General features: G+C 37.7%; 2 pseudogenes; both read left to right on the top strand.

Moving 5' to 3' along the window:
• The first annotated feature begins 2371 nt into the window (after positions 1–2371).
• Positions 2372–3618, top strand: LOC149021883 (expansin-A9 pseudogene; annotated as a pseudogene).
• Positions 3619–10670: 7052 nt separating this feature from the next.
• Positions 10671–11730, top strand: LOC149021882 (expansin-A9 pseudogene; annotated as a pseudogene).
• The last annotated feature ends 359 nt before the right edge of the window (positions 11731–12089 follow it).

Below are 12089 nucleotides of genomic sequence, written 5' to 3'. Positions count from 1 at the left end.
CAGTTAGAGATATCAGTTGTGAATTTTTGATATCATCGTGTTTGTTCCCTAAAAAATGGTTGGGCCAAAAACGAATCGTAAACCCATTTAGGAGTAGATCCGATTTAGTCAACTCCGCAATGGATATTCATGTAGATCGTTATAAGGCAATTAAAGGTGATTGCTCCACATGATTAAAATCCTCATCAAAATGCAAAGTCAACAAGGAGTTATTGGAAGTTATTGGTGGTTGAGATGAAGCAGTTAGGTTTGGGGGAAAGCAAGATCTATAAATGCCCTTCTCACTTCTTAATGGAGAGGTTGTGGGTTCAACTCTTACTTCTTAAGAAAATGGTTGAATGTGATTATAGGTTAAGGAAGAGAAGATGGATGAATGGGGAATTCCTTTGCCCATATAACATATGGATGAAATCTATAGATTCATCTGTAATTTTTGTGAATACAAAAATGTTTAGTATTTTTATAGTAGAGAAGAAATCTCTAGATTTCACCTCATACCCATAAATCTACATATTCACGTTTTTAGTGTAAAAAGATGAATCTCTAGATTTCATGAATCCATGGATTTTCACAACCAAACAGGTATAAATCTTACATTCATGAATCCAGAGATTTGAAATATCTGGATTCATGTAACCAAACAGGCCCTTATAGTTGGTTTAGTGAGTTTAGACCATTTAATCTTAATTCTTCACGCCATTAAATCCAAACAAAACCAATTATATATAATTAGACCGTGTTACCATTTTAGAAAACACAATCCCAACAATTCACTACTCCGAATTAAGAAACGTTGGAAATGTGTTTACAACTTTATGTATATTATTTTTTTATTTAAATATATGTTTTGCTCATGTCTTTTATCTTATGATTTTTATAATAGAAACTTTAGTCCCACATTAGGCAAAAATGAGCTGGTTATCTCGTTTTTATATAGTAAAAACCTATGTAATATATCTTTGGGGTTAAGGATCGAACCATGTGCAATGCGAACCAAGCTTGAGCTCTGGTGTGACCTAGCTATGGTTAAATAGCTATATATTAATTAGTATTAATAATTTGTGGGTCATAGGCCTTGATCCGGAAGACCCATTTTGTCATGGACCCTAATCCGGAAAGCCCATTGCTAGGTGAAAGTGTGGAGATGCTATTGAAGAGGCACTTTCCCTTAGGGAGGTCGACTGAATAGGTACCTTCTTGTACGAAGTTGAGCTGAATGGTATCCTTACAAAGGGATGTGACTTTACCCTTTCACCCACAGCATTTGGCGCTCTATATAAACTCATTTTCGAGTATTTTTTTTTTTACACTAAATTTCCTCCTCTTTCTCTCTCTCTCTCACTGTTGTTATTCTGTAAAGCAGTGAACATAACCTAATTACACCTTAAGTAACCTTTCTGGGGTGCAACCTTAAAAGTTTGGACTGACTGATCTTGGGGTGAAGACACATTTGGAACCCGTATTGTACAAATCAATATGTCTAAATACCTTAAAGAAAGTAAATCTAATACGTTTCAGCTATGACGAAATATCGAGATTACAACAACCTTTCAAGTGTTCGTGCAGATTCCTCAACAAGTTTCAACAAAAAAATAAATAGCCAAGTGGTAGAAACAATGCTATATAATCAAAATTTAGTTTAAAAATTGGAAGAAAATCCTTATCAATATCTTTGAAATTTGGCACGGTTGCCTATTTCTCTCTTATTAGTTTCCTTGATGGAAAATCATTATAAGTGTTTCGCTAGCAAAAAATAACCAGGCATATCTGGGCCCAGGAATGACCCAAGGAGTCTAATTAGGCAATCTCTTGGCTATCTCTGCCTTGGCCTATTGAAGATTATGATGCCTTTTGGGAGAAGATAGCATAAACTCATGAAGTCTTTCATTGGTAGAATTAAACCATTTTGTACACTACACAATAGACTAACGACTAGGATAAAAGAAGAAAAAAGATCTAAGTGTTGTATACGCCATTGATTTGGATGTTATTTCCAGGAACAGAAGAACAAGAATATGATTGGATAATTTCTTATAACTATGTAGTGGATGTAAACAATTTCACCTGAAGACAACCAATGTTGAAGGAGTCAATCCACCAAAGTGGAAACTATTTATGGAAACACATCAGTTTGGAGGTAATTTCAGTTATGCTTCTAAGAAAGAATCATCGGTCACAAGATTGGCCTAATCTTCTGCAAACCCTTCTCGATCTCTACAGGCTAATCATAGCGAACCTCAAAACCTTATATAGTTTCAACATGAACAACAAGAGAAGCAACCCGATTCATTTTTTTCCCCTCATTTTTAGGTGAGGGGGAATTTTATTGAGGGGTTAAGCAATTGAATCTTTCACTTTAACTTCTGATAAAATGGCCACCTCTTGGTGCACCCTCTTACCATTCTTGTTTATTTTACTCTCATTTTTCCTACTAAAGGGCCAAGCCTCCAACATCCAACATGGATCTTGGCAACATCGTGTCAAACAAGACGAAGAGAAAGCCCGAGCCAAGGACAAACACAACCTTGCACCTTGGGAACATGCCAAACGCCACCAAGATACTCATATGAAAGAGAGGCATGGGCGTCAAGGGCCTCATCCACAACCTCTGTTGCCTCCCAAGTTGAAGTCCAATTTCAAGCCGGGACCTTGGCAACAGGCTCATGCTACCTTCTACGGAGGCAGTAATGCCGAAGGAGCCAATTGTAAGTGCTTTAAACTCAAAAAACACATATACTATATATGTTTATTATGGATCCTTGTAATAGATTCTGGGTGTCAAAAGAAGATTTTGGATTTCATAAAAATTTTTTCCAGACCCAGATGTTATTTAAAAAAAAAAAGTAAATAAAATAAAATTTCATCAACTGTTTAAAATAATGGATTTGTGACAGCGGGTGCCTGCGGTTATGGTGATATGAAAAGCCATGGGTATGGGTATGAAACAGTAGCAATAAATGAAGGGATGTTCGATAAGGGTTTTACATGCGGGGCTTGTTACGAGATCAAGTGTGTAGACGAACAAAAATGGGGCAAAAAGTCCTGGTGCAAGCCAGGGAACTCTTCTCTCTTTGTCACTGCAGTTAACATGGGCCCACCTCCTGGTACTTTTGATCTCACCGAGCCTGTTTTCGGTTCGATTGCCGACTACGAGGCTGGCAATATTCAAATTCAGCAACGCAGGTAAATCACCATGCATTTTCTCTGAAACTTATATAGAGCTGGAACTAGTCTTCTTCATCTTATTGGGTTAGTTCATTATCCTCCCTTACGTAAATATATGCGTGCATGCATGCATGCATATATAGGGTGCCTTGTCACAAGCGAGGAGGTATAAGGTTCACCATTACTGGGAGCCCGTACTACACAATGGTTCTGGTATGGAATGTGGCGGGTGCCGGAGATGTCAGGAGCCTTAAAGTGAAGGGAGACAAAAATGTTCCATGGACAGAAATGCAACGCGACTGGGGTCAGATCTGGAAAACTTCTGCCATGTTAGTGGGCGAGTCACTCACCTTTAGAGTCGAGACCAGCGACGGAAAGAGATCTACTTCCTGGCACATCACCCCAAAAAACTGGCAGCACGGCCAAACCTATGAAGGCAAGAACTTCAGGTAGAAGATATCATCACTGACCTGAAGCAGAAGCAGCCCCCACGACTGTCCTTCATTACATTTTTTCCAGAGTCTTGTTTGATCATTTGTATCGACACATTTGCTATGGTGTGTGGTTACCTGTAATCAGTTAGTTTCAGATTTGAAAGTAACAACGAGATCTGGATTTTCTCTTTTTCCATTTTTTTTCCTTTTTTCTCATTTGGGTTGGGGGCTGAGAGGGAAGAAACAAGAACTGGTTTGAGTAATACCTCAATCATGGTTAATGAAGTAACCACCGCTTTCATTCTAGCTGAAAATTGAGTCCTATTCTAAGTTACCTTTTCGTGGATGAATTTATGCGAGGCATTCTGCAACAAGAATCCATAAGAGGTGAGACCTACATGCTAAATTTCATCTGGATGATGCATTTACATACCTGAAGATTCGCTAGTCATCCACATTCAATGTGTTCATACTTGCATTTACATTTATGAACATTCGCTAGATATGCATCATGTGTAGTTAAAAAAATCTTTTTGGGATTGCGCAACTGTTGAGGTATTTGAGTTATACCCAACTTATGTTGAGGTACTCAAGTTATACCAAACTTATTGTTGAGGTATTTAAGTTATACCCAACCTATGTTTTAATGATGGACCATCATATTAGTTACGATTTAACGGTGTAATGGGCCTTTGTGGGAGAGTCCAATTACCAATAGAACTCAGTATTATTCTATAAATATTAGCTGGAAGCTCCAACGGTTTAAGTATTCCAATCTAGATACTCAGGGTGTAATGCATTTAAGCAACCTCGTACTTAAATCCTAACCCTAACAATCTACCATTGTTGCATTGTATGCGAAGAGGAGAAGACAACGAGCAACTCAAATTCAACCACCTTACCGTTCCTAGATCCCTCATTTCCTAAATGAGTACCTAATAAGTGACAAGATGTATAAGCAATCTAATCTTAAGCACAAATCGGATTTACCCTTACCCTTGGAATAAAAATAATTCACATGATCAAATCCTATCATTTGGGCACTTATTGAGAGATTTCTTCAAAGAGAGGATCCAAACCCTAGAATTGTAAGTATTGTATCTTTGTTGGATATATGCCCTAAGGGCCTGTTTGGTTACATAAATCCAGAGACTTGATTCATGAATGCAAGATTTATACCCGTTTGGTTGTGAAAATCTCTAGATTCATGAAATCTAGAGATTCATCTAAACTTATGGATATGGGGTGAAATCTCTCTCGAGATTTCACCTCTCCTATAAAAACGCTAAACATTTGTGCATTCACAAAAGATACTGATGAATCCACAGATTTCATTCTACATATTTGGTTAACCAAATAGTTAATTTTATAAATTATGACTCCATTGATTTGAAATCTATATATTTGAAATCACTAGACTCATGTAACCAAATAGGCCCTTAACCAATTTAAGGATGACTTTATAGAACTTGAAGTAGTGTTGATCATTTTATTGGGTTAGTTCATTGTTATTCAGTTTCCCTTCCCTTAGATTGATTTTACTTATGTACATATATGCATGCATGCATGTATAGGGTGCCTTGTTACATGCAAGGAGGGATAAGGTTCAGTATTACCGGGGGAGCCCATACTACACAATGGTTCTAGAATGGAATGTGACGGGTGCCTGAGATGTTAGAAGCCTTAAAGTGAAGTGAGACAAAAATGTGTCATGGATAGAAATGCAACACTACTAGGGTTAGAACTAGAAAACTCGTAACATGTAAGTTGGCGAGTCACTCACCTTCAGAGGGGAGACCAATGATGGAAAGAGGTCCACTTCCTGGCACATCACCCCACGCAACTGGCAGCACGGACAAACCTATGAAGACAAGAACTTCAGGTAGAATATATCATCACTGACCTGAAGCAGATTAAGAAGCTGCCCCCACAACTGACCTCCCTTACATCCAGAGTCTCGTTTGATTTTTTTTTATAGCTCACTTTTGCTACGGTGTGGTGGTTTCTTGTAAGTTGTAATCACTTAGTTTGAGATTTGAAACAAAGAGCGAGATCGGTTGGTTTTTTTTTGTTTTAATTAATTAACCTTTTTTCCCATTTGGGCTGGGACCGAGATGGATGATCAAGAACTGGTTCGAGTAATGTGTACCTGCATCATGGTTAATGAAGTAACCACAACTTTCATTCTAGCTGAAAATTGAATCCTATTCTGAGTTACCTTTTCATGGATGAATGTTTGTGAGGCATTTTGCAGCAAGAATCCAGAAGAGGTGAGACCTACATGTTAAAATTCATCTAGATGATACATTTACATACCTGAAGATTTGCTAGTCTTCCACATTCAATGTGTTCATACTTGCATTTACATACGTGAAGATTCACTAGATATGCATCATGTGTGCTTAAGAAAATCTTTTTGGGATTGCCCAACTACAATTGCTGCATTGTATGCGAAGAGAATAAGATAACGAGCAATTCAAATTCAACCACCTTCCGGAAATCGATCGGGCGTCAAACGGGCTAAAACACACACCCAAATCAGGGGGAGCAAGATATCCTGCCCAGTCGAGCCGACCCCCCCCACCCCCCAGGGCTGTTACCTAGAGTGTTTGATTTTGAACCTTTCTTGAGATCTACTCACTTTGGGGTTTTGAAACTCTAATGGGATACTAGTATTGTCCTAAAAATACCTTCAAATCATCACAATTAGTTTCCAATCAAAAAAAACCCCAAATTGGTTCTCAGAGAGTCGCCCGCGGGTGTCTCAAAGTGTTCAATTGGTCTCAAAAGAATGAAATGAGAGCAACAAATACTCAACAAAGGCTAAGAGGCTTAAATGAAACTCAACAAGCATTCAATACAACTCAACATCTACAACCACCATCACTATTACAACTTCTAAACATAAATGCTACAAAGAAAGGTTGCAAAGAGGGCTTTATGGGTTTTCCTACCTCAACACACAATTCCCTTCTTATTTTTTGCTTTGGCACTGCCAAATGAGTAAGAATCCTTCAAATCTCCATGCTCTCCTTCTCTCCCACGTTCTCAGCCTCCCTCTAGTTTGAAAATGAGTTTATAAGGGTAGAATCCTCTAATCATTGCCCAATCAATGGTATAGTTTAACTTGACATTTGAGTAATCTAGCATTGATTATTGTGCATATCAAAATCTTCTTTTTTTGCCTCCTAGACTGACTTTCTTTCTCCTCTTAAACTCCACTAGGGTGACCGGGTCTTCTTCGTATTCATTCAACTCCATGGGTTCAATTTTCGAACCTCCAAGCTCCACTAGAATGGTCTGGAGTTGTCTTCTACTAGAGCTCCAGGTTTATGGACCTAAAACAACGGGTTATCGGGTTAGGATTTTAGGGGAATTCACATTGGATGAGTTCAACACGATTTTGACAGAGTTGTTGGCTTTTGACAAGGAAATCAAAGAGGAGGACAAGGCATTATTTCTTTTGGAATCACTACCTCGATCATTTGATCACATTTTTACTACATTACTATTTGGTAAGAATACTTTAAAATTTGATGATGATGTTGTTATTGCTTTTTTGATGAATGAAAAACAATGGTAAAATAGTGTTGATTGGGAGTCAAATGAAAGTAATTCACTGGTTGTAAGGGGTGGTCATGGTAGAGGAAGATCAATGGGAGAATGGAGTGGTGTCGCAAGTTAAGGGGTCACTCAAAAGTCTCTTGGTCACAAAATAGTTTGTTATTTTCTAAAGAGGAAGATCATACAAAAGAGATTCTCCAAGTGTAAGGAGGATAGGAAAAAGGAGGAGGAGGAAAAATTATTATTGTTGTCTTAGATGGGTCTTGGAGTGATGATGGAAGGGATCTCTTTCAAGCTACATAATCAGGTATGGATACTTCAAATTGGATTTTAGATATTGGGTGTTTGTTTCATATGTTTTCAGTCATGGATCAATTTGCTACATATCATTCATTTGTGGGTGGTATTATCAAAATGACAAATAATGCGGAAAGCAATGTTGTTGCAATTGGGATTGTACAAATTCACATGTTTGATGGGAATGTGCAAACTTTGATTGAGTTAGACATGTGCTAGATCTAATGAAGAATCTGATTTCATTGTGAATTTTTTATTCTAAATGTTTCAGTTGTACGTTCATCTTAAAGTGGAGTTCTCAAGGTTTCAAGAGAATACATGGTTATGATGCAAGAAAAGATAATTAGTAAATTGTATAAGGTCACACAAAGTGTTGAAATAGGTGGACCTTCGGTTAAAACTTATAATAGAGGTATAGGCGGATAGTGGTTGCAAGTCGTTCAGGCGCCAAATAAGGGCAAATCTAGAAAGAGGCGAGTAACTTTCGCTTTAGATTTGGTGAATGACGGTGATCTCTTGAAACAAGCTGCATCAATAAGAGAGGTAAAGCCATGTCACATCATATGGAGGCAATGAGCTCTATGAGACACCTCATACCAGGGGGGTGTAATGTTAGTTTAGGTGTGGCAGATACACAAAGGCAGGTGATTGCAGATATAGACATCAATGATAGTTTCTTTAATGTGGTTTGAAGAATTAAGCCAAGGTGGAGATTGTTTGGTTTGAGTGTCTTGTATTTTGCGGATCCATATTATAATTAGGGTTACATCCTAATTGCAATGGGTTTTGGATCAATAACTTGTACATGGGTAAAATTGTAATTATGTGGGGATTAGAGTTTTGAGTTTCCCTAAAAATAGTCTATGTGGGACAACCTAGGTTAACAAGGCAAGCAAAGGGTAGCACTTTGTAAAGTGTAAGTGGTGAGGCTTTTGAAAAATAATGGAATCTTTGTTTCACTCTAGTGGATGTAGGCAATCTTGTCAACCACATTAAATTGATTGCAGTTGTGAGTGTATTTTGCTTTTGTTATTCTTTGTGGTTGTGCATGTGTCCCCACACCTATTTATAATAGCTTGGGTTTCCTCCAAAATTTAAATCCCAAACCCATTCGTTTTATCCCTTATAGTGACGCTTATAACCACTTGGCCAACTGTGCCAAATCCAAACCGGGCTCCTTATCATTTGGAGCAAAACCCATATAACCACTCAGTCAAGCATACTTGAAATTGAATTCCTTGTCCATTAGGGCCTTGTTCATATCCACTCGATCAAATACCATATCCGAAGCCTAGTTGCCTTTGCCTAGTCCTTGTCTATTTTTGACTAGATAACTAGTGTGGTACCCATAGTCTCAAGTTCGCGAAGAAGGTCCCCTTTTTGGATGTTGGTTTATATCTGTCCAACATAACTAATTTTCATGCACTAATATGCATGAATATTAGTTGCTAGGGGTGCAAGTTTAGCCCTGGTGACCTTGATTTGCCATATCTCACCCTAAGCCCGAATAAGGCCTAAGCTCAAGATTTTGGCCCTTGTGGCAGGTCAAGGCCAAAATTTTCTAACTCTAAATAGGGCCAAGGGTGGACCTAGGATTAGTCTATGATTCTAGCCTTGATCAAGACCTTGATTTTTGTGGTCAAGGCAATAATATGGATTTATAAGTTATTTTATCGTTTTGTGGAGAATAAAACAATAGAGAGTTTGAGTTATTTCATATTTTTATGATTTTATTTATCTGAGATACTTTTTATTTTTGGTATTAGATTTAATAGCATTTGAGAAAATCTATTGCTTCTTTATCTTTTTTTATATATCAAGTAATGATTCGAATATAAGATAATAAGAGTTCTGTTTTATTATTTAGATAATTAAGATGTTATTGATATTAAATTTATCATGGATATTGAAAGCTTGAAAGTTATGTTGTTCATTTTCTTTTTCTTTTTTTAATATCTAACAGTTTAAGATTGAAAAAAAGATTAGACTATAGAAGTTCTATTTTTCTATTTATATTTAATTAAGATATTAGTATATCTAATTTAATAATAATACCTTGGAAGCTTTTTTTATTCGATTTCTTATTTTAAAATTAATAAGAGTATGGATATTGAAAGTGTTGTCGTTCAATTTGGCATCTAATTTTTAACTTGGATAAGATAATTTTAATATTAGAGTTGCTAGTCAAGCGTTGGTCAAGGTTAATCAAGGTTAGGGATAGGGACAGGGCCAACATGTTCCGTCCAGGCTCAATCAGGGACAACCAAGGTAGGATAGAGATGAGCTTGGCCTATTAGGATTTAGGGTCAAAGACAAGGATTTTAGGCTCTAAATTAGGGTTATGGTAGAAATGGACTTACCTATAAGCATTTAAGGTTGGATTAGGTTTGAAAAAACCCAATCTAGCCCATCCTTGTTGCAACCCTAAATAGTTACGTTTGTTGCAGCACTAAATAGTTACGTGTAGACTGTAGAGTCCAAAAGAAAAGAATGTAGTAATTAAATAAAGCTGTTCATAAGCGGCTAGTTTAAGAATTAGTAGAACTTCTATTTAATTAAATTATGTAAAAAATTTCAAAATTGAAGTTAAAACAAAAACTATTTAATTAGTGGATGGAAATAATTTCACCTGAATAACTAAATTATGGAGGATCACAACAATAAATAGGTTCTGTTGATGGGTTAAAGGCTTAATCCACCAAAGTATATACATAGTTTTGGTGCAAGACTTGTGAATTCTGGTTTGGACCTTGCATACTATAATAGTTAAAGTAATTATTGGAATTTACCCCCAAAAATGTAATTATTGGAGAACACTAGTTTGGAGGTAATTTTCTGTTAGGTATTGAGAGGAAAGCTTTTAACAAGAGTCCTTGCCCACAGGTCTGGCTTAATATATGGCACCCTTTTCTCTGCAGGCCAATCATAGTGAACCTTTTACGACATAAAAGCAAGAGAAGTAATCCAATTTATTTTTCATTTCTCACTTTTGCGTGAGGGGAAACTTTACCGAGAAGTTGAATAGACAAATCTTTTGCTTTAGCCTCTAATAAAATGACATCCTTTAGGTTCACCCTCTTATCATTCTTATTCATCCTACTCGCACTTGTCCTACTAAAGGCCCAAGCCAGTAACAATCATCATCACCAGCAGGAGCAGCATGCATCTTGGAAACATCATGTCAGACATCACGAAGAGAAGGCCCGAACCATGGATAAGCACCACCTTACACCTTGGCAACATGCCAAAAACTATCAAGATATAGTCCATGCAAGGCAAGGACATCATGCAGGACATTTCTTCCCTCCCAAAGATCAAAAGTCCAATTTTAAGCCTGGACCTTGGCAAATGGCTCATGCTACCTTTTATGGAGGCAGTCATGCCGAAGGAACAAATGGTAAGCGCTTTAAACTTGAAAATACATATATTGTGTCTATTATGGATTCGTGTAATAGATTTTGGGTCTTAAAGAAAATCTGGATTTCATACACTTCTTTTCCCAGACCAAGAAGTTATTTAACAAAATGCTTTTGATACACAAAACAAAAAAAAAAAAAACAATGGATTTGTTATAGGGGGTGCTTGCGGTTATGGTGAATTGGCCAGCCATGGGTATGGGTATTGGACAGCAGCATTAAATGAAGCGATGTTCAATAAGGGTTTGACATGCGGGGCTTGTTATGAGGTTAAGTGTGTAAACGACCCACAGTGGTGCAAGCCAGGGCAGCCTTCTCTCTTTGTCACTGCCACCAACATGGGGCCACCTCCCGGTACTTTTGATCTCACCGAGCCTGCTTTCCTTTTGATTGCCGCTCAACAGGCCGGCATTATTCCCATTCAGCAACGCAGGTAAATCACCATTTTCTGAAACTGGGAACTTGAAACGGTGTTGATCTTATTGGGTAGTGTTATGTTTCCCTTAAAATGATTTTACATTCATATATGCGTGCATGCTTGTAGGGTGCCTTGCCACAAGCAAGGAGGGATAAGGTTCACCATTACTGGGAGCCCATACTACACAATGATTTTGGTATGGAATGTGGGAGGTGCCGGAGATGTCAAGAGCCTTAAAGTGAAGGGAGACAAAAATGTGCCGTGGACAGAAATGCAACACGACTGGGGTCAGAACTGGAAAACCTGTACCACGTTGGTGGGCGAGTCACTCACCTTCAGAGTTGAGACCAGCAATGGAAAGCAATCCACTTCATGGCACCTCACCCCACGCAACTGGCAATACGGCCAAACCTATGAAGGCAAGAACTTCCGCTAGGATCATCACTGACTTGAAGCAGAAGCAAACCCCATGACGATGGAGAGAGTAACCGGTTATCACTCACCGGAGCAGTTTTTCCTAATATGTGTTTTAATTGTATTAGTTGGGTGATTTATTGTCACCAGTCACAATCCTAATGATCAATTGTTGGGAATTGTAGAGAATGTGAATCCCTCATGAGGACTGACCTCTCTTATAATTTTTTGTAGTCTTTGTTTGATTTGTTCAATGCGCTGCCACGGCTATGGCTATGGTATGGTGATTACTTGTAAATCAGTTAGTTTCATGAATAAGAAGAAGAAAATTTGATATGATTTGGATTTTCTTTTTCATTTTTTTCCTTTGAAGACAATAAA

This window comes from Hakea prostrata, chromosome 3 (genome assembly GCF_041222555.1).
Source record: "Hakea prostrata isolate BN-2017 chromosome 3, UWA_Hpros_2, whole genome shotgun sequence".
NCBI lineage: Eukaryota > Viridiplantae > Streptophyta > Magnoliopsida > Proteales > Proteaceae > Hakea > Hakea prostrata.
This window is presented reverse-complemented; position numbering and strand designations above follow the sequence as displayed.